Source organism: Nanorana parkeri, unplaced genomic scaffold, assembly GCF_000935625.1.
Source record: "Nanorana parkeri isolate BGI_ZX_2015 unplaced genomic scaffold, ASM93562v1 scaffold233, whole genome shotgun sequence".
Lineage (NCBI taxonomy): Eukaryota > Metazoa > Chordata > Amphibia > Anura > Dicroglossidae > Nanorana > Nanorana parkeri.
This window is the reverse complement of record NW_017306501.1, coordinates 543,249-569,189: the sequence shown is the minus strand read 5'-3', so window position 1 is coordinate 569,189 and position 25,941 is coordinate 543,249. Positions and strand designations below refer to the sequence as shown.

At 41.4% G+C, this 25,941-nt stretch overlaps 1 protein-coding gene across 4 annotated transcripts in view; it reads right to left on the bottom strand.

Moving 5' to 3' along the window:
- The window catches only part of CARMIL1 (capping protein regulator and myosin 1 linker 1), a 263,519-nt gene that overhangs the window by 208,270 nt on the left and 29,308 nt on the right, over positions 1–25,941 (bottom strand). The window lies entirely within an intron of this gene.

Sequence of the window (25,941 nt, the reverse complement as noted above, 5' to 3'; positions counted from 1 at the left end):
AATGGACAGTGTTTTCTCCTTGACCGGTAAAGGTTTCCATCGATCAGGATCACATAAAAAGAGACATTCCATAATAAAGAGGAAAGGAAATGTTGCCTATAGCAACTGAGATTTTTGTGATTTTTAGGGATGCACCGATACCGATACTAGTATCGATATCGGTGCCGATTCCGAGTATTTGGGCAAGTACTCGTACTAGCCCAAATGCTCCGATGCCTAGCACGAGTACTTCCGGTATCAGGAAGCCGGGCAACATGTCATTACACGCTGCCCGGTTTCGCGATTGACCGGAAGCTGAGGTAAGGTTACCTTACCTTAGTATGTGCAGCCTGTCATCCCCCGGCGCCTCTCCAGCGAGAATGCGGCCTTCGTCCGGGAAACCCAGCCCGAGCCGTCCAATGAGGAAGCCGGGCGCCGTCTAATGACGCGACGCCCTGCTTTCTGATTGGCCGGGAAGCTGGCTTCATGCTCCCTCGTCATCTCATGACAAGAGAGCATGGAGCCGGCCTCCCGGCCAATCAGAAAGCAGGGCGTTGCGTCATTAGACGGCGCCCGGCTTCCTGATTGGCCGGCTAGACGGCTCCGGCTGGGGACCGGACGAAGGCCGCGTTCTCGCTGGAGAGGCCCCGGGGGATGACAGGCTGCACATTCTAAGGTAAGAGGGGACTTTCTTGTTAAATCGGGAAGCTGGGAGGCGACTTTTTACACGCTGCCCGGCTAATCAGGAAGCCAGGTGGCGAGTCATTACACGCCACCTGGCTTCCTGAATGGGACTTCCGTTACTCGGTAATTGGTATCGGCGAGTACCGAAAAAAAATTATCGGTACCAAAATACCGGTATCGGTGCTTCCCTAGTAATTTTCAAACCTGCACTAGAAGAATAATTGTTTAATTGGTCTGTTTGCTATCAGTATCTCTTTTACTTTCCTTAACCTTTAGAGATGAAGCATGATATAGTACTTTCAACCGATGCATACCCTTAGCCTCATCTCATTTCCCCCCCCTTTTACAGCTACTTCCTGTTCATTCACTGAAGCAAAGTGCAATACTTGGTACTTCCGGGTATGATGAAGCATGTGACTCTATACATTTCTCCCACTATTTATCGTTGGGTGTCTGCATAGCCTTTTGCCAGGACCTTCTGAGGTCACATGGTGGGTGCCAAGAGACTCCTTAGCCCCTGTGTAATCTCCAACAAATTCAAACTGGTACCCACAAGGCTTTTTATATCTCTACTCCTGCAGACTAAGGGGCTGGCCATGGAGTGAAATAAGCACTCGGGAAGCAGAAAGTTAAGTGACCCTGTTGCTTTGCCCTGGTTGAATTTAAAGAGAAATTTGCACCTTACAATATACTTTTTTTTTTTCTTCTTACAAGCAGCAGTTCACTAATCACATAGAGGGTGCATGATTCCCATCACCCGACGCCCAGGAAATTTTCTTGCCCCAGGCAGATTTAGCGCTGCTGTGGGTAAGCAGAGCTAAATGTAGAGCAGAGGAGCTCTACAGCCACTATACAGCAGCTATACAGCCACCCAGATCACGTGTAGCAGTCCACTTGCTTATTAGCCCCCATGTGATCGCAATAAAGTTTTTAAATTTTTTTTTTTTTTAAAGTGAAAAAAAAGTAAAAAATTATCACATAAAATGTTTTAAATAAAACCAACCCCGCCAGCTGCATGCAAATAAACGCACACCTGGGGCATTGTGTGTGTCTGTGTGCAGAGTGCGGCCCCCACTACACTGTGTGTCATATTGTGGTAGCCGGGCAGCAGCGCTCTTTAACACGCACAATGTGCATTAAAGGGTATGTTCACTTTTCCAAGTAATTTGAGAAAATGGAATTACCCACTCAAAAATGGCCCCCTCCCCTGCAATACTTACCTTTCGGCAAACAGTCCTTCCCTTCCGCTGGTCCGTAACCTGTACTGCCATCCAGTGCAGCCTTGCTCTATAGATTTAGAATTTCACTTGCAAATTACAAGCACTCATTGGGCAGCGTGGCCACTCTTCTTAGCGTGGTAAATACGGTTTTGGTTAAAATTATTTTTTCTGCCACAACAAGTAGATTGTCATAAGGGACAAATAGATTGGGCACCTGCTCTAGCCCTTGGACAAAGTTTTTTTTTTTTATTCCACACCCCTGTTATATAAAGGCACTATAGACCTGTCTGTCAATATATAGTTTCATTTTGTATATAATACTACACAGCACAACATGGGCTTCCATCACTATCAACTTTTCAACATACAGTAAGTCCCCTACATACAAACATTCAAGTTGCGAACTTTCAAGGATGCGAACATGCGTTCACATGTCCAATCATGCAAGTTAATTCACTTGTCTGGCGTACATTGTCAAGTGAGTGTGCTTTTGTGTACTTTACTGTACAGTACTGTATAGAGTACAGTATCTTTATTTCAAGCCCAGGATGTCCGGAAGCAAGCGTAAAAAGAGCAGTGATGAAGCTGGGTACCTAGACAACTTTGTTGGACTTACGAACGGGTTCTTGGAATGGAACCCGTTCGTATGTAGGGGACTTACTGACTCTGCATATTTAAACCATGCCAAGCTGATTCTGCACACATACACAGTTCATGTACTGTATATATTTGCTTTCTCTGGTCCCACAAAACTGTCCAGGTCATTTTAGAATGTCTTTGTAGAATAAGCATTAATTTTCAGACTTTCTTTGCTTTACTCTGTGACATAACTAAGGGCCACATCAAATCTGTTAGCAACTTTTTCAATGGATGTCAACGAAAGCTAACAAAAGGTAAGCTAAAAAATGAATGGGAGTGAATGGGACCAGTTCCCACCACTTTGTTCCGTTGCGTTTCAGTGCACTGAAGAAAAAGTAGAGCATGCTCTATTTTTTTCAGCAAAACGTAATTCAACACGACAAACGGATGTAATCGCAACACAATGGAAGTAGACAAAAATATACATACATGTTTGTCCACTCAGGACATGTTGATAAAAACATTAAATAAAAAAAAAAAAAAAAGACAAAACCTCCACGTTTTAGGTGTGATTTTGGGGTGAACAGGCCCAAATACATGCTTGCATACATGAAACAATTGCTTTTAATTCCTTCGCTTCTCTGGCCCTCCCCTGTCACATTTGTTCTTTCAAAGAAAAAATTTGTCCACGCACACATACATACCTACACATGCAAAACACAACAGACACTAATTCGAGAGAGAGATTATATATTTATATTCCATACATACGGCAAGTTAGCTATATAGAAAATACACGAGACCCAGAGGAAGCAAGCAGAATCTCCGTTATGCAAGTATAGTCCATACAAGGTGGCAGAATAAAAAGGAAAAACTCGTACATGATCAAACTACAAATTCACATCCAGGCAATGGAAATCATTAGCTGTATGTTTCACTAAGACTCCAGCAGAGATGAGAATTAAGGAAATGAATCATTTGCTTTGCTGATACACAGAGATAATTTTTTGCAAACACATGAAGCTGTTTTACAACACAATGGGGAATATTTGAAAAATACCAGGAAGCAAACTGCAAAAAATGTAAATTCTAAAATTGTGTCTTTAAAACTGCATGCCACAAACAAGATTCTATATGAATACCTACACTATGATCTTTGCTTTAGTAATACACTCTCCAAATTGCATGTGAATTTGCATAACTAGACATGGCTTCAGATTCTCACAAAACAGTTCTATTTTTAAAAATGACATTCTAGATTTTTTTCCCTTTCTACTTTCTTTGCTTACATTTAAAAAACAAACTTACATTAGGTATATACTAGCAAAAATGGCAGTTTAGATAACCGTATCCGTTTGGAGCTCAGAATAAGGACTGAATTGTTTGAAGCACAACTGCTAGTCAGCTGATGACTAAAAAAATGTTGAATGCACCCTTTACAGTGTTAGGAATACAGTACATTATGGATTCACAAAGACCTACTCTAGAGTTTCAAAATCTGCAATATTTATTTCAATGGTTATGTTTATTTCTGATAAGATAAATCATATATTTCTATAATAAATGCAAGAGTTTGCTCATGACATGTTGCTAGACCCTAAAAATACTCAGAGCATGACACATTCTTTTTACATGAATCCAGCCATTATAGGAGTGTCAGTGATTACTGAAGCCTGCAAATTGAGATTAGTTATCGTTACCATTATACATAAGCAGAGCATACGTAAGATCCTGTAAACACAGACACTTGAGGCAGGTATTGTGAGCAGCATACATATTACAACAAAAAATGTCCCTTCCGATATACATGTAGATGCAACCAATAAAGCTGTTGTATTAAGAGCCCATTCATACCACATCAATGTCATCTCCAGACCAGATTGTTCCTGGACCCAAAATGCATCCTAATGCTATTCTAGCCTCTGTTCACACCAGCGCAGTCCGTTCCAGACCAGACCAGACAAATACTGCATGTCTCATTTTGTCTGGTCTGGAATGCAGTGGAACGCATGGAAACGCATCAAAACCGCATGCAAACATACTGGACCACACCTGAAAGCCCAATTTAAGCCAATAGAAAAAAAAATCCGGAACGCAGAAAAAAGGCATTAAAAACGCGGCAAAATGCAATTCACTGCGTTACAGATCTGGTCCAGATTTGGTTCTGAAAATGGTGTGAACCTGGCCTAAATGGGAGACACAGAGACAAATTTAAAAAATAGGGCACTGAACAAAAACAGCCTCAAAAACATCATGAGAGTGGTCTTGGCCAAGATTTGGATGAACTAACAAACAGGGATATTCATCAGTCCGTGTGTAAAATCAGTCTTCATCATAAGATCAAGACAGACAAGAACACAGAGGACTCCAATTAAAGTACATCATCATCACAACTGAGAAGTATTGTCTTTGCCCAATGAATAATATCCCTGGTGATGAAAACAAACCCAGACCCATCTGTGGAGTTGCAAGGAATTATTGAAATCAGTCTCTTTCATAACTGCCATACATGATTCAATTATATGGAAGAGTTTTCCATATCCTGCATGATGCTGCAACACTACATGCTATAAAGCAGTGGATTTCAACCTGTGTAACCTCAGGACCCACGTACGTCCTTGCTCTAACCCCAGTGGTGAATAAATACCACCAAAAGAAAGCTCTATCTGTCCTCAAAAAAGGGTATCAAATTAATTTCAGTACAGCGTTGCATGACGGAATAAATGTCAGTCAAAGTACCGCAGCGCTGAATACTGAAAAATGGCCTGGATGGGAAGGGGGTTTAACACCGCGGATGTCAACTGGTTAAGTTGGGACCGGAGTCACACCACATTGGAACGCAAAGCATTGGACTACCATGCATCCCAGTGCGGGCAATCAAACTGTGGGTGGGAGGTGCGTTTGGGGTGCTTTAAAATGAATGGCAACACAACGCACCTCCGGGACCAGATACAGTCCAATAATCACGCACACTAACAGACACACTGAAGATCCACCCAGTCTCCCTACCTTATGAAAACTGGAGTGGATCTTCAGCCTAGGGTACAGTGTGGCCTGCTGTGCTGTAATGGAGTTCAATCCATATGTGCTTTGCTTGTACAGCCCCTTGATTGCCCTGTAGAGGTGGCGGGAGCCAGAATGTGACATCACTTTGGTCCAGGGCATGCAAGGGAGCTGTAAGCAATGCATGTATGGATGGAGCTCTCTCTCAGCCATACCCCCAGCCCACCCCACCTCAAGCTGACACTCGGCGCCTGGCAGCATATTTTTAATGGCTGCTCAGCGTGAGAACTGAAAGTACTGCGGTAGGGGGAGGCTGAGGAGCTTATGACCTAGCGCAGTAGAAGGCACATAAAACCCACTGAACACAGGGTTGCTACCCACTTTTGGGTCACAACCCTGCAGTTAAGAACCGTGGCTGTAAAGGAATGTGTATGAGCCTAAAATATGCCAGTGAGGCAATAAAAAATAAAAAAATTAAGTTGCAGCTTTAAATTAATCTTTGCACTCCTTAGAACATCACACTAAAACACAATGCAGTCTTCTGCCACAAATGGGTGTGATATGTAGATAGTGCCATGTCCCAATTAAATACATTTCTTTAGACATTTCAAGACGGAAGTTTCTTGGCTATAATTGGATTAAATGAGAAGTATTGAGAGATTAAATATACTCTTCTCCATACTCAACCCTCATTCACACTGAGCGTTTTGTAGTGCTTTTTCAGCTCAAACAAAAATCGCAAAAAGCCCATTGCTTGAAGAAAGTACATAGAATTCAATAGAAACGCTCAAAAACGCATTTGTCCATTAACATCATTGTATCACGATCTGCTCACAAAATCATGCGACTGTATGTACGACATTTTATGCACGTAAAAATGTGCACAAAAACGTGTAAGAACATGCTACTAAAAAAATGCTATCACTCAGGTGTGGATGAGGGCTTAGAGCTGGCATGGGACGTTGCAGCTGTCACACACCGGCTCTATATACCAAGAGGTGGGTAACCGTGTGACCGCTGATCGCTCAGCTTCTCCTTGCAGAGGGAACTGTCAGTGACTGCTTTCTGCAGGGATTCCCCTTCCACCCTTCCTCTCTATTCATTGAGTGCTCATTGGAGGGACAGACAGGGGCGAGAGTGGGCACGGCTGGCTGTGAATCTAGAGAGGCAGAGCCAGCTGTCAATGAAGCAGCTAGGTGGCTCCTGACAATATTGAATAGATCCTTACGGGCTGTAACACTGCTCTGTGCTGTCACAGTAGTCCACTTTATGCTGACTTTGGGTCATAGGAGTACATTAGGAAATGTATTTCTGTGATCCAAAAAAAAAAAAGAAGAAGGAGAGTCAAATAAGTTTTGGCTTTACATTGCCCTTTTAACGGACTGGTGGCTTCAAAATATTTCTTAGTACTGCCACCTTCTCACATTTGTACTCCAACTTTTACTCCAGAACCGTAATTTACTCCAGAATAGTCATTTGCAATGACACATTGCCCTGGAACTAACAAACATAATATATCCTCCCTATATTGCTTCTTTTGTCATTTTAAAGCCGAGTGATGGAATCTTGCATTCAGGCACACTCAATCCTAGGCACATCTGTTAATTATCCCATGAACCAGTAGCCCGTCTTCTTGGGTAGAACTGCCTTGGTGCACTAGAACAAAAAGCGTTTTGGTTTTTTTTTGCAGAAAGAATTTTTTAAAATTAGTCTGTCCCTGGCATTTAGGCAAAACAAAAAGCTGTTAGGCCTTGTTCACACCAAGCGTGGAGCAGGTGCAGAGCAGTTGCAGACCGGATCAAAACTGCGTCCAATGTATTCCAATGATATTTTTTGCTCCAGTTCACATTGCAGCGTGCAGTTCCAGAGCAGGTCCAGAGCAGGTGAAAAACGCAGCAAAAACGCGGCAAAACCCACTGCACTGCGTGTTCAGAAACCTGAGCGGATCTGCTCTGCATTTGGTGTGAACAAGGCCTTAATAAGACACATTAAAAGTATGATAACATAAAGCACATGTAACAATAACAAACAAGCTTCCTGCGATGGGTACATATTGCATTTATTAAAACACTCTTGTCAAAATCCATGTAGAAAACTAGTTTTACTGTAACAGGCTGTGCTTTAGGTTAGCATGACCCCCTATAAAAATGTATACAGCACACTAAAGAAAAGCAGCAATTCTAGAAGTAACAAATAACTAAAAGTCCTATAAGACTCACCTTCGTTTACCCATCAACTGGGAACAAAATCTCACTGTTAAACTAAAATATCCATACTGCCATGAATGAGGGACTGTGTAGAAAGTTTAACATGGGTGTGGACAGAAAGATTCAAATTTCGATCCTGAGAACATACTCAAAACATAGTGAATTCCCCAAATACATTTTGAATCAAAGAGGCCAATGTTATATAAATGTGTAGGCATCAATAACCTTGACTTACAGAGGTAACAAAGCTTCAAAACCCCAACCTCACAAACCACCATGCTATCTACATGAATAGGGGTATAGGGGTAGTCTGAAGTGCATTCGCTGCTGTAATGCAGTGCTGCTCAAAGTCAGTGCCCCCCCCCCAAAAGCTGGGGTGCCACTTGTCAGTAGCCAGTCACAGGTTTTCCGCAATGTCTAAAGGAGTACTGGGAGAGTAAAATGCACTCTTCCCAATACGTAGAGCTTGCGTGCGACACTGCAGCTGTCACACACCGCCTCTACAGATTGAGAACTGAGAACTCAAGAACTGCTGATCGCTCAGCTGCTGGTCTTCTCTCTACAGAGAGCAGTGAACGTCAGCCACTGCTCCCTACAGGGATTCTGCCCCCCCTCTGTTCCTCCAGCACTCATTGGAGGGACAGACAGAGGAGCACAGCTGGCTCTAGCACTAGAGAGGCAGAGCAAGCTGTGAATCAGGCAGCGGGGTGGATCCCAACGATATTGCCGGGATCCTTCTTGGCTGCAGTGCGGCTCTGCCATGGGATTAGCAATTTAGATAATCCAATAAGAATTCACCTAATACTGTTCAGATGGTAAAGTTAGAGCATTTTGTCAAATAGTAATTGTACTTATTAAACATTTTTGTGTAATACTAACTCCGATTTAGTTTTAATTTGCCAAATTGTTGTTAGACACAATAAACACCTATTGCTATTGCTTCATAGATGTGAGAATGAAAGAAAAGTCTACATACTGTTTAGATGCCTCTCCAGTGACAGTGTTTGGTTAAAGGGAAGGCTGTGAGTTGCAATAATGGGGTGAGCATCATGATAAATAACTGCAATAACTATCCATTTCAGCCAGCTACGGAGGCAATGATAGACGGTGAAGGTAAAATGATAACACTATAAGCGAGATGTAAGAATCCAAAGGAAGTACAATTTGTAATATTGCTGTAAGCATTCTCTCTGCAATATTTACCTCTGTGAAATATGTAGTAAATAAAGTATAGTACAGAAGGGCAGTTGGGGCACCATGGCAACACATCTACTAAACATTGCAAGTTTGTTGGCACATCCAATGGCAAACTGCAGTCCGTGCTGAAAAACGTATGAGTCTCTTATCCAGCAAACTATCAAATTAATGCTGGCTATACTCCTATACCGTTCAGTTCTGCACTGAATTTCTTTAGCTCCGATACACTCTATACACTTGATCATTTATGGCCATATCTCAATAGTAATTTTTCTTAATGTGATTGGAATTACTTATGATGCATTTTTCCCATTCGAGAGTTTTCTTCTTCAATTCAAATGAAAAAAAATTAACAATTTAGAAACGCCCATACATGGTTCAAATTTTCACAGATCCCATTGGAATATGAAATTATTAGATTTACAAACATTTAAAGAGGACATTTGTGGATACCTTAAAAGAGAATTAAAATACCTTAAAAGAGAATTCAAAGTGAACAGCTACATACACTATATTGCCAAAAGTATTTGGAAGCCTGCCTTTACACGCACATGAACTTTAATGGCATCCCAGTCTTAGTTCGTAGGGTTCAATATTGAGTTGGCCCACCCTTTGCCGCTATGACAGCTTCAACTCTTCTGGGAAGGCTGTCCACAAGGTTTAGGAGTGTGTCTATGGGATTGTGTCTATGGGAATGTTTGACCATTCTTCCAGAAGCGCATTTGTGAGGTCAGGTACTGATGTTGGATGAGAAGGGCTGGCTCGCAGTCTCCGCTCTATTCATCCCAAAGGTATTCTATCGGGTTGAGGTCAGGACTCTGTGCAGGTCAGTCAAGTTCCTCCACCCCAAACTCGCTCATCCATATCTTTATGGACCTTGCTTTGCGCACTGGTGTGCAGTCATGTTGGAACAGGAAGGAGTCATCCCCAAACTGTTCCCACACAGTTGGGAGCATGAAATTGTCCAAAATGTCTTGGTATGCTGATGCCTTAAGAGTTCCCTTCACTGGAACTAAGGGGAACTAAGGAGCCAAGCCCAACCCCTGAAAAACAACCCCACACCATAATACCCCCATCACCAAACTTTCAGTCAGACAACTACCGTTCTCCTGGCAACCGCCAAAACCCAGTCACGTCCATCGGATTGCCAGGACAGAGAAGCGTGATTCGTCACTCCAGAGAACACTAGTTTACTATGTAATGAAAGTCAAAAAGTAAAACAAAATGGAAATGGCCATTACAATTCCACAACCTCTCTGTGGAGAAAGAAACAACTGTATATGGAGAGTAACCAGTGTAGACCAGATCTCATATCTTCTGCCCATAGGTGGATGGTATGAGTACGCTAACCACATACACTATATTGTCAAAAGTATTGGGACACCCCTCCAAATCATTTCCATTTTCTTTTACTTTTTGACTTTCATTACATAGTAAACTAGTAGTAAAGTATTAGAGGGTGAGAAGTTGCTGTATTGTACTGAAATTTAGAATACAGATATGCATATACTTTAAAATGGAACAAGAGGAGAGGCTGAAATGTCTTGCTGCACAACGAGCATGCCGCATGCAAAAGTAACTCAATCTCAATGAACACCGTGCTATACCTCAAATATAGTATAAATGTGTCAATGTAATAAAAAAAAATGTGGGCTATATGAAAAAACTACTATTCTCATGAGTCCCCATCCATTAGTGAAAATAAACAATGCTCCCACAAGAATGGAAAAGTAAAATTCAACTAAGCATAAATATTCCACTATATGAAACATGAATTCAAAATGATATACACCAAGTGAAAAAAGTCCATATCCACCGAAAACACAGCAAATTCCTCTGAAACGTGGTACCCCCTTGTGCAACACTAGCTCACTCACCAGATATACCAACTGGTATGTGGTCAATGATCACTCCTTCACAATATACAAGTTACAGTCCCTCTAGGGTTTACGGCTTATCTCCTTACTGTGAAGAACCTCCATCCACTGGCACTGCTCACACAACCTTTCTATCAGGGCTCAAATACAGACACACACATCCTTCATAGTCTAGTTCTTACTTAAAAACAGATTTATACAAGATATGCAAAATGGACTATTTGGACTTTTTCACTTAGTGTATAGAAGTTTCAATATTTCATACAGTGGAATATTTATGCCTAGTTGGTGTTACTTTTTCATTCTTGTTTGTTTTCACTAATGGATGGGGACTGGTAAGAATTGTAATTTTTTTCGTATATCACACATTTTTTGATTGCATTGACACATGTATACTATACTTGAGGTATAGTCCGGTGTTCACGGAGATTGAGTCTGGCACTGTTTATCACTGGAGTACACGGCTGCGGTTTCTGACAGACTTTGCTTCAATACACTTGTTTAATTACCGTATTTTGCGCTCCATAACACGCACCCTGCCATAGGACGCGTGTAGTTCCTGACAGCTGAGACAGGTGGCACTGTGATTACAGCGCCAGTCTCAGTGATCACACAGAGCAGACGAAGAACTGACGTTCTTCGTCTGCTTTACGGGCTCTATGGTGAGCTCATGTGCCGTGGTCACGAGTCCCCCAGAAGAGCGGGGGACCCCAAAAACCGTGGCCGGGGGCCGGACAGGATCGCAGCTGCCCCTTTCATACTAGTGATCTAAACAGATCACTTGTATGAAAACGAGCGGCGGATCCACACTATACATTTAGCTCTGCTTGTCAGGAGCAGGACTAAATGTACAAAAAACCTGGGACATGCACCCGAAAACTGCATGTCATAGGGATTCCCTCAGCTCTCACACATTCGCTCCATAAGACGCACAGAAATTTTTGCCCGCCTTTTGGGGGGGGGGGGTAAGTGCGTCTTATGAATCGAAAAATACGGTATTTAGGGGAGCGCGGATTTACACATGTATTTTATTTTACAAAAAAGTAACGGTCCCTGTCTGTCTAGTTAGGGGTAAATAAGATCTCAGTCCAGTTAAATTTCGAAAGCCGTGATCCTCAATTGAACTACGACCATGGCTTCTTTACTTTTGCTGTGTCAATGATTGCCAGCAGCAAGTGTCTAAAAAAAAATGCTGTTTAAATTAGAACTCCACTTTTGGTAAAAATATTAATACAAACATATAGCATTACTACACACCAAAATTAAAGTTAAAAAATGAGCTTTAGGACATATTTTAAAAATTGACAGAACATTAAGCAAATATACCCGCCTTTTAACCCTGACCATTGGGGGCATTCTTTATACTGCATACATTTAAAAAAAAAGGGCCCCAGAATTTTCTGTCACTGCAGAGTCTTTGCTTGAAAAAAAATATTGGCCACGCCCCACACCTACTGCGCATGTGCACCACAACTTCATTTATTTCTGTGATCTATACTCATCTAGACTGGCTGTGTCAACCATGACTACAGGCCAGCCATAAGAATGAATAAGGCACATGACCTAGCTGGTACTTTTTTGTATAACACTTGTGTGGCCCCAGGCAGGGCTGCACAGATAACATCACTGGAGTGGGGCTGAAGCTAAATATGTTGCTACGTGGCTTACATTTAGGGGAAAGAGAAAAGCTGTAAAGTACACTTCCTGGCCAAAAAATTAAAAAAATAAAAGGAATGTTGCATTGGACCGCCTTTAACTATGATTACGGCACTCATTTGCCATGGCGTTGTTTCGATACACTTATACAATGTCACAACCTTTATTTCCGTCCAGAGTCACATTCATTTTTCACCAAGATCTTGTAGTGATGATGGGAGCCGGACCATTGTGTAAAGTCTTCTCCAGTACATCCCAAAGATTTACCAAGATATTGTGCATTGTACAACTTCATTAAAAGAAAAGATGTTGTTTCAGCCGAGATCAGAACAAACAAAATATTCTAGTTTTTTTCCTCATTTTTTTTATTTTATTCAAACTAAGTGAGGGGTTAGGTACACATATGTGATATAATTATATAGCCCTATCTGTCCTCTAAAAAACAATATATAATATGTGTGGGTACATTTAGTAAGAAAGTATATTACTGCTGTGGAAGAATCACACAGCAAAAATGTAAAAAATGTGTCAGTCATTTATGAACAGAACCTGAAAACTAGCTCAGTCATGAAGGGGTTAATACAGTCTTAGGAGACACAAAGGAGGTTAGGTTTACAAGATCTGGAACGTTGCAATTTCCTTAAAGGAGAACTATGGGGCAACTTTTTTTGTTCACGGGATTGGGTCACTGGGACATATACGGTGTCCTGTGGTGACACAAAACTCAGTATTGCCCAATATATTCTGAGTGGGCAGAGCCGCACCGCAGCCAGGAAGGATACCGACAATAATGTCGAGATCCACCAGCTGGCTGATTGACTTTTCTGAAGAAAGAGGGTTGGGAAGTCAGACAGCCTCAATGTCACTGGTTGGCTTGAATTATGGGGAGGAGTGTTTTTCACTCACCCCATAATTCTTCATTAAGTAAACATAAGGATTTCATTTATAAAGGGGTTTTGTTTTGTTTTTTTCATTGTTTTTGATCTTATGTCTTTTCATGGCTTTTTACCTTAACATGATTTTTATTACAAGATTTATTTTCCTCCTAGTTTCCTGTAATTTGTAAGGGCCTAAGAATGTGCTTTTCAATTTAAATCATGTTGAAAAACCTTGCTCAACTCTGAACGGTGAATAATTCATCACTATCAATGAGGTAGAACCAGGTTTTGAAGTTCTGACTTTTCACTTTCAAAAAGGTAAATTTTCTCTTGCAACATGATATTTTTCTTAAAGAAAAATGGAAAATAAGTACTGCAATATTGACCAACCCCTCCTCCCAAAAAAAAAACGAGAGACTATAAAATCATTCAAAAATAAAACTGATTCCTTATAAAGACACCTTAAGATGCAAGAATCCTGATCACTATAAGCATTGAATATACAAGTATTAAAAAAAAAAAAAAAAAACAACAACAACAAAATAACCACACTCTGAAAAGTACTGATGGTATCCAGTAAACATTGCAACTCTGCTAAAATATTAAAGTCCACTCAGTGTTCACAAAACTCTTCAACTGTGGGTTAAAATCGGTCTACTTAAGTTACATCTACCTCTTTAAAACTTTAATACATCAGACTTCTTGTATGTAAAAGGCAGAAGAAGCATATAAGTGTGTTTGGCAATACCTATACTACTTAAAGTGACACTAAACTCAGGAGTTAAATCTCAAAAAGTAACCTAGTAACAAAAATGTATCTTATTTGTTTATCACTCGGCTCTAGATCCTCAGATCATCTCTGAATTGGTGCTAACACTGTCCTTCCTTCTGTAGGGTGGCTACTTTTGTTCCCCATGATCCCTGTGTGTGTTGTAAAGTAGCCATCCCCCAGAAGGAAGGACAGTGTCAGCACCAAGTCAGAGATGAAGTGATACACAAATCGGTCACATTTTTGTTAATAGTGTGAATGGGCCCTAACAAACAGGTGAGAAAAAGAGGTCTCCAGTATACCAGATTACAAACACATAAGTGAGGTGGGTTGGTATTCCACAGTTATGCACCTCCAGCCATGCGAACCACAAAACAACAGTCGACCTTACACACCAAATAATCCGATTCTCCACTACAGATATTGTGTCAGTGCACTCCAGGTACAGATCAGGCAGTCAGTCAGTGATCTCCTATACATCCAAGCAATAAAAAAGGAAGCAAGCTGAACACTGTAATCAATCCCATTGTTAAAAGTCTATTATTCCAGCTGGTGTTACACAAGTTCACCCAAGATGACAACATATGGATGGAACAATAAACGTTTATGATCATTGGTTCCAAAAAAACAAAAAAAACCCAAGTAGTCATATTAACATGCAAAAAACTGTTACTGCACAACACAACACAAAGGAATGCACAGGTAAATACGGGTTGGTGACCCAGCGCACATGTGCAGGCGCCTACATTATAACACACCACAATGCATAGATGTGAATACTCTACATGTTGTGCTGTACTGCGTTACCAAAAAAATAAGCCTTTTTTCCTGTGCTAAGCTGCATAGATAGTCCAGTTAAAATGAATGGACTGCCACAATGCAATGCATGTCAATACACAAGAAAGCCTCAGTGGCGGACCTAATAACCAAAGGGCCCTGGTGCAAGATTTTATCTTGGGCCCCCCTCCCAAGACGGGGGGGGGGGCAATAGGTGATGCTTTCCCAGCTGTTCCAGGGCAGATCGGGTCTCCTGCACATGTGATTTGCGATGCCGATCTGCCCTGGAACAGCTGATCGGCCCTGAAATGTCACTTCTATCCGACGTTGTGAGTGCAGTGGAATGTGAGATCGCAGTCGGAGAGAAGTGACATTTCAGGGCCGATCAGCTGTTCCAGGGCAGATCGGTTCTCCTGCACATGTGATTCGCGATGCCGATCTGCCCTGGAACCGCGGAAAAAGCGCTGGAATTCTTCACCTATTCCACCTCCTATAAACTGGGCAAGATTACGTTAAAATGTGTGACCACGTCACTGGCCACACATTCTAACGTAGTCTCAAACTGTGATAGATCACATGCCTACCTGTAATCATTTAATTAGAGAAATAAATTATAATAGGGAACATTACAGTGTAATATTCCCCATTACAATCCACTAGGTCTCATGTCACTCTGGTTTAACCTTTATATGCTAAGTCAACCAATGCTGGACCTTTATGCATTATGCTGGATTCTCTTGCATGCTTTGCTTTTATCAGGCGGGGTATGGCTACCCTTAGCGTGATACAAAAAAATTATTAATTTACGCAAACAAATTTGTTCTTAAAAGGAGAACTATGGGGTCAGGGCTTTTCCCCATAGTTCTCCTTAGGGTAACGGGAGGACACAAACTAGCGTGAGTGACAGGCAGAGATTTATATTTAGCTCTATTTTATTGTATGCGGCATGGTTAAGCAACATCTCTATTTATGGTGGGCCTACAAGGCTCAGCTTGGCCTCCATCACCATTTGAAAAGTATTTTGCAAAAGAAAGAAAAAGAGCAGTACACAGCTACTGTACGACCGCGGTGGACCCCACGAGTAGCAGTCACGGACACTGGTGTCCGTATACGGACACCTTGCTGATCCCTGGGGGGAGCCCAGGACCGGACCCCACTGGGCCCCCCCACAGCCACAGGCCCCGGCACCGGCTGTAGTTCCGCCACTGGAAAGCATATGACAACATGTATGAGTTACAGGCGTTATAAAGTAACAGCATATATTGCCCGGTAAAACATCCGCATTGTAATAGGAATACATGCTGTAGTTGTTTTTGGTAATACAATCAAAGCTTGCTTGAAAAAAAATCCCCTTTTTGTAGTGAGTGCTGCCTTCTGCCTTCCCATCTCCGGGAATTCCCAGTGTGCTTTGCTGCTCTTTCCCTGCTGCTTGATGTGATGCAAGCTCAATTCCTCAAGACTACACAGCACACAATGCATTACTTCCAGCAAGCAATGATAATGTTACATTGTTCAGACGTTGTGTTGCAGTTCAGAAGGCAGGCTCTGTGGGAGTTGTGACACAAAGAAATGCATGTCCCTAGAGCTGAGTGAAATTTCAGTGCGTCGAGGAAGTACATCTTATGGGCATCTTCAATAAGTTTACAAATCTCTAGATTGATATGGGGATAAAGCATATAGAAATCCAATACAGAAAAACAGATTTATTTTTAGTTTTTGACCACAGATACCCTTTAAGGCACCACAATAGTGTGAATGGGCCCTAAATTACCTTGATAAAATCATGTTCTCATAAGCAAATTGCACCATTTACTTAAACTGTTTGTTCCAGTGCTCCCCTTACAACACATACAGTTATAATGGTATTGAAGAGCCTCACACATTTGCTGTAAACTATTTTTCATTCTCATACAGGACAAGTACATGCTTGCTTGAACATTTTTTTTAAGCCAAATAAGAAAAACATTGAAAGAATGGGAGAAGTAGCTCTGAAGCCATGTTGTGACATGTTCTCATTCTTTGTTTCATATACTGTACTGGGTTTTTGCCAGCAGTTCCAGTTGCATGACCTTATCTAGCACACATCTACAAGCATAAGGAAGTGTGTAAGCTTTCACAAATATTTCCTCGACATTGCACTTTACATGACCTTAGTCTTAGTAAAAAAAATGTTTTTGAGCATGTACCCAACATCCCATAGAAACTGTTCTATTTGTCAATGAGATGGAATATGCAAATTGCCTGTCCCCAAAAAATGTACACGCTCTAATATTTCTAATTATCGAACTCTAATAATATTTAGTTGGACAACCTTTAACTTTGATTACGGCACGCATTCGCTATGGCTTCAGTTCAATAGGCTATCGCAATGTCACAACAGTTATTTCCATTCAGCGGTGCATTCATTTTTCACCAAGATCTTGATGATGATGGGAGAGTCAGATCACTGCACAAAGTCTTCTCCAGTATATCCCAAAGATTCTCAATGGGGTTAAGGTCTGGTGGCCAATCCATGTGTGAAAATGATATCTCATGTTCCCTGAACCACTCTTTCACAATCTGAGCCCAATGAATCCTGACATTGTCATCTTGGAATATGCCGGTGGCATCAGGGAAGAAAAAAAATTAATTGATGGAAAAACCTGATCATTCAGTATACTGAGGTAGGCAGCCGACCTCATTTCTTGAGCACATAACATTGTGAACCTAGACTAATTATTCACTAGAGGGCTCTGACCTATTTGGTTAACAGGAGAACTATGAGGCGAGTGATTTCCATTCATCCTCATAGTTAGAGCCGACCTGTGACAAAGAAGCTGTCGCAGGTCTGCTCTATTGATTGGGAAGTGAGCAGAAACATGCAGCCAATCCGCTCACTTCCCGATTGGCTCCCTGCAGTGAACGGTTCCCTGCACGGATTCCTCCCTCCCCTCTCCGATCCTCCAGCGCTGAGTGGAGGAACAAACGCGGGAGGGGGCGGGCACAGCTGGCTCTGCCTCTAAATAGGCAGGGCCAGCTGTCACTCACGCAGCTACGCAGCTGGGTGGATCTCGACAGAATTGTCGGGATCTGTCCCGGCTGTGGCGCTCCCAGTATATCGCGGGCAATAGCACGCTATATACTGAGCTTTGGGTAATGGGAGGAGGTTAGTACATGTCCTCCCGTGACCCTAAAGAGAACTATGGGGAAAAACACTTACCGACAGTTCTCTTAACTAAATCCAGGAGTTGACTTTTTTTTTGGACAGGTGATGTAGTTCAAACTGTACTTAAGTAGCCATGGGCAATCTAATGTAAACTGGTTTGTCTGAGAGAGGCAATATCTGCTGATAGGGCTTGTTCACATCACAGCCAGTGTGTTCCAGCATAGTTAGTGGCTAGAATACACTGGATCGCATAATTATGCCTCCCTGCGTTCTGGTACATTTCAAGCCAATGGCACCGCAGCCACGCCTCCCGCCCGCAGTGTGATCGCCCGCACCAAAACGCATGGCACAGCAATGCCCGAGGTGCAAAAAATAGTGCATTAGTTGTGGTGTGAACAAGCCCTAAAAGGAAAAATTAGTTCTAGTATTAGCCCTTTTTGGGGAGATCATCATTTTTTCCTACCAATACCGTAAAAATCTGATTTGTCTGCCATTTATCCTCCCTAACGACTAATTTGGCATATGTGTTAATTCACAACCCACTTCTATTGTGGCTCCCCGCTGTGTTATGATGCTGATTTTTCGCTGCATTTCTTAGCTCTGTTGGTAGACTTTTTTTTCCTTCATGATGTGTATTACCTCATTTGTACCCACTGTTATTTGCATTGTGCGGCAAAAGTCGCCGGGAGTCTGTTTAAACAGCCCCGATGCTGGCGACGTACACTGTACGTCATCAGTCACGAAGGGGTTAAATGATGCTTCTTGATCAGATCCTCCTCTTCTTTCCTGTAGTTTTCAACTGTCCCTCCAGCGCTGATGCGGGTCCCTGATCCAGCGCCGACCAGTGCTAGCTGGTACTTCCTGTCCCACAGAGTCTGTGCAGGTAGGTTGCTTCATAGACCTACCTTGCGTCTCTTCTCGTTTCCTGGCCAAAAATCTGAACTGCGCATGCGCCCGCCCCAAGATCCTTTGCGGCCACCCGAGACTCTTCAGATGTTCTGACGGGAGCGCGCGGGGAAGACACAGGTGAGTTTAAACTTGATTAAAAAGTTGGGTTTTTTAAAAATGTCTTTGCATATATCTACCGCTTGCTAGCAGTAGATATATGCAAAAAACGCTAAGGGTGTATTAACCCTTTAAGGTCAAGGTTTAGAGCTCAGATCCCCATTAGTTGCGAGGATGGTACAGAAGGAGCTTTCAAGTCATTCTCTATCAGCTATCTAGGGCATGCAGTGGCTGATATTCCCTGTAGCTGTAGAAGTTTTACCATGAATTCAGAGCCATCACACATGCACATAGACCCTGCTCCCACCAAAGTATAGAACAAAATGCATAGATATTTGCCCGAAAAATGACCGGCTGTCCAACAAATGGAACATGCAACGATGTCTATTTTGTAGGTTTCAGAAAGTTATGCATCTTTGTCATTTACCCCTAAAAATTTTAAAAAGGTTATTGGTAATGTACTGAACTCTGCTACTACATTGCTGAATAAGCCTGTATGTATTCCACATACATTTATAAGTACCCTTACTTTTAGATTGAACGCCCTCAAGGCAGGGTCCTCCTTTTGTAGTTCCTTAGCTGATATATATGTGTGGGGGTGGGGGGGTACAGTTCTAGTGGATGTTTATATAATATGGGGGGGGGGGCGAAAAAAATGTTCTGCCCCGGGCGCCCATAACTCTGGTTACGCCACTGCTCCTTACCATCTTGTCTTGAATTGTATTGTGATTGTAATGAATTCCTTATATTGTAAATCGCTGCGCAAACTGTTGGCGCTATATAACTCCTGTATAATAATAATAATACTTTGAAAAGGTACACAGGAAGTAATTTGCTCTTTCGCTTCCTTTTCTGGGATATAAGTGTCATATTCTATCTATCTAAGCAGATGCATCTTTCTAATAGAACAGTTCTTAACCAATTGTTAAGAATGTGCAATAAATCAATTGCAATAATTTTGAATTCTAGAGAAAAATGTTAAAAAAAAATAAATGGACTTATATGTTCTTATGCACTTGAATCTGTAGATGTTCTTTTTTCATTGCTTTTACATTAGGTGCTTATCCAAACATTTTATTCCTTTACATTTTAAAAATATGTAAGTGACAAAACTTTTGTTATGCATGGTTTGCATTATTAGTTTATATTCTTTGTATGGACCTAAAATCACATTGGCACTGCTCAAACTGCTCACAAAACACCATAAACAATGTTTAAAAATGCACTGTTAAAACAGTAATGAGAAATGTGTCCTGCTACTTCTGTTTATTTTACTATTATACAGTGGTGAAGATACATGTTATACTATTGGAGAACTGCACAGGTGAGGACAGGCCCTTACTGTATGTAGTGCCAATGTATTACAAAAACACTACACCATTCATAAAACACACATAGCAATGGGGGTAAACAAACCTTTTCACAGGAGCTTACAGGCCAAGTTTACATTTCGGACCATGTTTTATGTTACACCTATATTTAGGGTGTAACATGAAACATGGTCAGATCGCAACAACTCCCCACCCAAACAGCCACATCACCCATTTACAGATCCTTTGAGAGGATCTGTGAATGGAGAAACTATAAGTCACATCACCTCACTTTCCTCACCTCACTTTTTAAAAATTTAATAAATGCACATATTCTTTTATGAAGAAGTGTGCATTTGATATTCTTCTGAAAAAGATGGATTTTATCATGTAAAATTAAACAGATATAAAATGTATTTATTTGAGGTATTGATATAGCGCCGACAATTTGCGCAGCGCTTTACATAGTTGCACATTCAGTTCCTGCCCTCAAGGAGCTTACAATCTAAGGTCCCCATTTCAGATACTGGGCCAATTTAGACAGGAGCCAATTAACCTACCAGCATGTCTTTGGAATGTGGGAGGAAACCAGAGTACCCAGAGGAAACCCACACAAGCACAGGGAGAACATGCAAACTCCTTTGCAGATAGTGCTGCCCAGATAGTGCTGCCTCACTGCAGGGAGACGATCGAGAATTGAGCCGATTGGCTGCATGTTTCTGCTCACTTCCCGATCGATAGAGCCAACCTGTAACAGCTTCTTTGTCACAGGTCGGCTTTAACTATCACTCTCCTCATAGTTCTCCTTTAAGCAAATAGTTCAGAGCCTTCTATATTGAATATGTATATGGGCAGATGTGCTGCCCATATATAATAGATACATTTAATTCACCCACATTTTTCAATTTGGAAGTGAGAGAAGTAGGAGTACATAAGATGGTAGGAGTGAAATGTTGTAATTCCTGGTACAGCCCTAATGAAACTACAGGTTCTGAAAGTGTGTTTAAATACTTGGAGGTTTGGTGAACGTTGGAAGTGTCTGTACGAAGCTCACATCAACTAGGGCAGCAATTGTTAACCAACTTAGTTCTTCTGTAAATACTCATATCAAAACGAAGAATTTGATTTGAATTATTTGAAACTTTCTAAAAACAAATATTCATGAACGGTAGAGGGGTCTTGAAAAAAAAATGTACCGATCAGGAAGTATGAGAATAACATTTGTAATTATAAAAAGGGAGTAAACACATCCATTGAGGTTGAAAAGAAAAATGTAAACATACACATACTATGAGAATGAGAAGCTTGTTGCCATGGCATTGTCAAAAAACATATATATCTTTAACCAACTTGTTCTACCCTAAATCAGCAAAGTTCATTGTGCTACTGAGATGGTACTGGAAGTCCCAGCACATTATGTACTGACTACTCCACAACTTCCCCCTGTATTTACAATGCCTCTGTCTACATCCTAATAAAGCTGTATCACACTGAACAGTACAGCTGTAGAATCTGTGAAAGGCACATTTAGTTTAATGGCATAAAAGGGAGTCTAGCTTGGAAAAGTTGACCCAAAAACCTCTAAATTTAAGTTGGGATAGGCATTGAGATTACTGGAAACACTTGTACAAATGCATCTTATGTATGCAGTTTCTACTTCTGCAAGCTCTGAATGAGGAACATTAAAATGGTAAAGAAAAGGACTATTGAAGCAACCAGTTCACCAACTGCTAGACATTACAGCAAATTCTTACATATGAGCCAGCTCTTCCTGTTTATGGAACGGGAAAAGTGCTTGCAACAGAGTTGTAATTCATAGAGCCATCAGAGGATATTACATTCATACATATACTATATATTTATATACTCCCATCCATAGCTTTAGATTGATCTATTTAACTGGCAATTTGCAAGAAGATACACACTAAGGAAGGACTTTTGCTCAGTCTGTGTTATATGGACATGAAGCAAACTAATTAATCTTCTCTTTAGACCGGGGGTAGACAAATTAATATGGGATTCAGGAGCCAGTTTGTCCAGTCCAGGAGCCAGCTGGATGCTTTTAAGAAAAAAAAAAAAAGCAATAGGCTCCTGCTGTAATTTTTAAGGAACATTGGCTACCTGGCCTCTGGGATTTGTCCAGCCCTCATTTAGACTAAATGTATTCTACACTCTGCCCAATTATATCTAATTCTCTATTGATGTAACCTATCACAACATCACGATTTATAATCTGGTAGTGTATGCAGTTAAAGGATATCTAAACTCCACAACAAATACTTAATATATTTTAGCTTACTAGTCATTAGATGTGGTGGCTGCTGCATTGGGTTTTTTCCCCAGACATGTATGCCCTTACTTTAACCAGACAATCCAGTGAATAACATACCTCTTGTCCATGGGTAGCTACACTTACATCTCTACTTATTTATTCAAAGGAGTTAGAAGTCATGATTGCCAGACTGGGGTTCCAACATGTCTGCTTTTGTTCATCTTCATTACCTGGGTACTTATGGGATTAGCAGTTTACAAAAGAAAGATAAGGCTATTTGTTCTGTTTAGCTCACAGGAAGTGACAAAGAGACTGATTTTTTTTGCAAGATTAGCAGGTATAGTCTGTATTTCATGGCAGGACTGGTAAGCTGTAAGGCTGGGTTCACACCTAGGCGTATTGAATATGCGCGTTTCGTGATGCGCGTTTTTACCGCGATTCGCTACTTGGCTGCATCTCAATGGAAACGCGCAACAAAAACGCCCTCAAAGAAGCTCATGTACTTCTTTGGGCGTAGGGCGTTTTGTAGCGCGTTCATACGGCCTGTAATACGCCCAGGTGTGAACCATACCCATAGGAATTAATGGGATTTCGGTGTTTGAGCGTTTTGCAGAACGTTCGAACGCGCTACAAAACGCCCAGGTGTGAACCAGGCCTAATATATTACATCATGAAGATCATCAACACTTGGATACAACATGTGCCTCCCATTTTTCAGGAAGCAAGAAACAACTCTCAAACCAAAAAAATGTTTATCATATTTAGCGAAAGGATACAACATCATGGGGGATTCTGTTGGGGAGCAATTAGGAAGAATAGAATAGAATATGAATATGCATCACTTTTTCAGAGAAGTAGTAATAGGTCCCTGCCACAAAGATGCTTAGAGTCTAATGCCCCAACCATAGTTATATTGAGGGCCCATTGCAATCATACAAAACCAGAAACAATACATAAAATCCATGCTGTTGACTTCCTTAACAGGAACCAACCACAGAAGGCAATACACCACTGTATTAATCACCATGGCACTGTGGTGCCTATTTTAGATGGATCTTGAATTAAAAGGGCTGAATGTCACAATATATCATACTGTTGAAACCAAGCTTGATTGGGTAGCCAGACCTAAATACATATGGTCATCTTAATAGGCATGAGAAGAACTCTTGATTTCTCCAATCATCGAAACCTGATTTTTATGATTGGTTTTACTGTGTACTTCTGTTTTTATTATATTTTCATACACTACACTGTGATTATTTTCCAGCCTAACTACATTTCCACAGAAAGCAAATGTTTAAAATCAAGAATATTCAGCACAAATTAACATTCCAGTCTACTTTAGGTAATTTGTAAAAGTGCACAATATGTCTTTATAGTTCTGTCTAGAATAGCTGCAGACAAAATGTCATGGAACAATGACTGCAAAATAACATTACAGAATAGGACTAGCTATTTCCATAATAAGCATTCTTCACAAACTCTATCATGAAGACCAACCACCTATAATTATACAGTTATAGGATGGTAAACACCATTAATGTTTTTTGTGAAGCATTAGAACTGCTCACATGTGAAATCTACTGCAAATGACCAAACAGGCCATGTTTGTTTAAAACGGTAACCTTACCCTTGAAGTAGAACTATAGCCTTCCATTAAAGAAAAAAATACATGCTGCAGAACGGCACTTACAGTTTTCATTTGGTTCCTGCAAATTCGCCACAAATACCTGATGAACCTGCCAGTGACGTCAACCTGCGATGGTGTGGCAACAATACGGCACAGTTCCTGAATTCAGAGCAGAGTTGCTACTCTTATGTAGGTTGTGCATCACATTAGAAAACACAAAACATAATCTAGCAAGAAGTAAAAACATTTTAAATTAACCGGTCAGCGTCATAAAGGCACTGAGCAGGCTGTAGAACTATGCTGGCTGATATTTTTAGAGGAAGAGCTTTAAAAGGAAAGTATTCTAATGCCGAAGAACCAAGCGCTGCCTGTGCAGAGCTTTAGAGGAAGAGCTTTTAAAGGAAAGCATTCTAATAGTGAAGCACCTAGCACTGCCTATATACAGATTTGGAGGAGAAACTAAAGCGTTCACACCTAGGCATTTTGTCGTTCAAAAGGTAAGCGCAGCAAAGCACTCAAGACAAAGAATCCCATTAATTTATATGGCCCCTGTTTACACCTGAGCATTTTGTCGCAAACAGAAAAGCACCTGTCGCTGGAAAAAGTACACAAGCAACTTTTTGGCAGATTACAGCACTTTTTAGTCCCACGGATTCAATGGGAAACTTTGTGCGACAAAATGCTCAGGTGTAAACAGGGGCTATGGAAATGCACAAAGGGTCCTATTGAAGTCTACAAGAACAAAAAACGCAGTAACCTGCCAAAAAGTAGCTTATGTATTTTTTCCAGCCACATGCATTTTTCTGCTTGCGACTAAATGCTATGGTGTGAACAGGAGCCATATAAAAGAATGGGATTCCTCATCTTGAGCATTTTCTCATTCTTAGCTTTGAGCAACAAAAGGACTAGGTGTGAAGAAAGCCTAAAAGGAAAGTATTCTAATGTCGAAGAACCAAGAAGTGTCTGTACACACCAGCAGCCGCACTGTAACTTTACTGGAGTGTCACAAGATGACATTCCATTCATGTTTATTCATTACAGCATGTTGCAATGTAGTGTGTCGGGAGTAGTGGGAGTAGTAGTAGTGTGACCCAAACAAATGGCACATAAGGCAATTGGCCGTGTCCATTTGTTGGGCAAGGGTGCTGAGAGCAGCTCAATGCACCTGGTGTGAACAGGTCCTTGCAGTAAAGGTGCCCATACACTGTAAATCCCGCGATCGTACAAGAATCGTACAGTGTATGGAAGGCGTGCGACCGTTTCTACTGTATGGTCGAACGTCTTCTGTCAAACAAGCAGGCTTGAAAACTCGCCGAGAGGTTAGTGGCCTGCTTGTTCGACAACTGCCGAACGGGCCGGTGTGCGCACGCGCACACTGCCCGTTTGCAGTGATCGGAAGCCCGCCCCTCACTGCGGTCATCGGAAGCCCGCCCCTCAGCGGGGCGGGCTTTCGATGATCGCAAGTATGATCTGCCCGTCCAAGATGGGCAGATCGTACGAGATTTCAATGAGCTTACGACCATCGCAAGACAAAGGTCTTGCGATGGTCGTAAGGTGTATGGGCACCTTAAGAGTATTCTAGTGATTAAGCATTGAACAATGCCAACACACAGATTTAGTATTCTAGTGCTCTGGGTGCCCCCAATTTTTGGCAACTGTAACATGCCACTTGACATTTCTTGGTAGCGTCTCGTACTGCACAATCTAAAAACCATAAAGGCTCATTACATGGCAGCAGTGACAATAATGACTG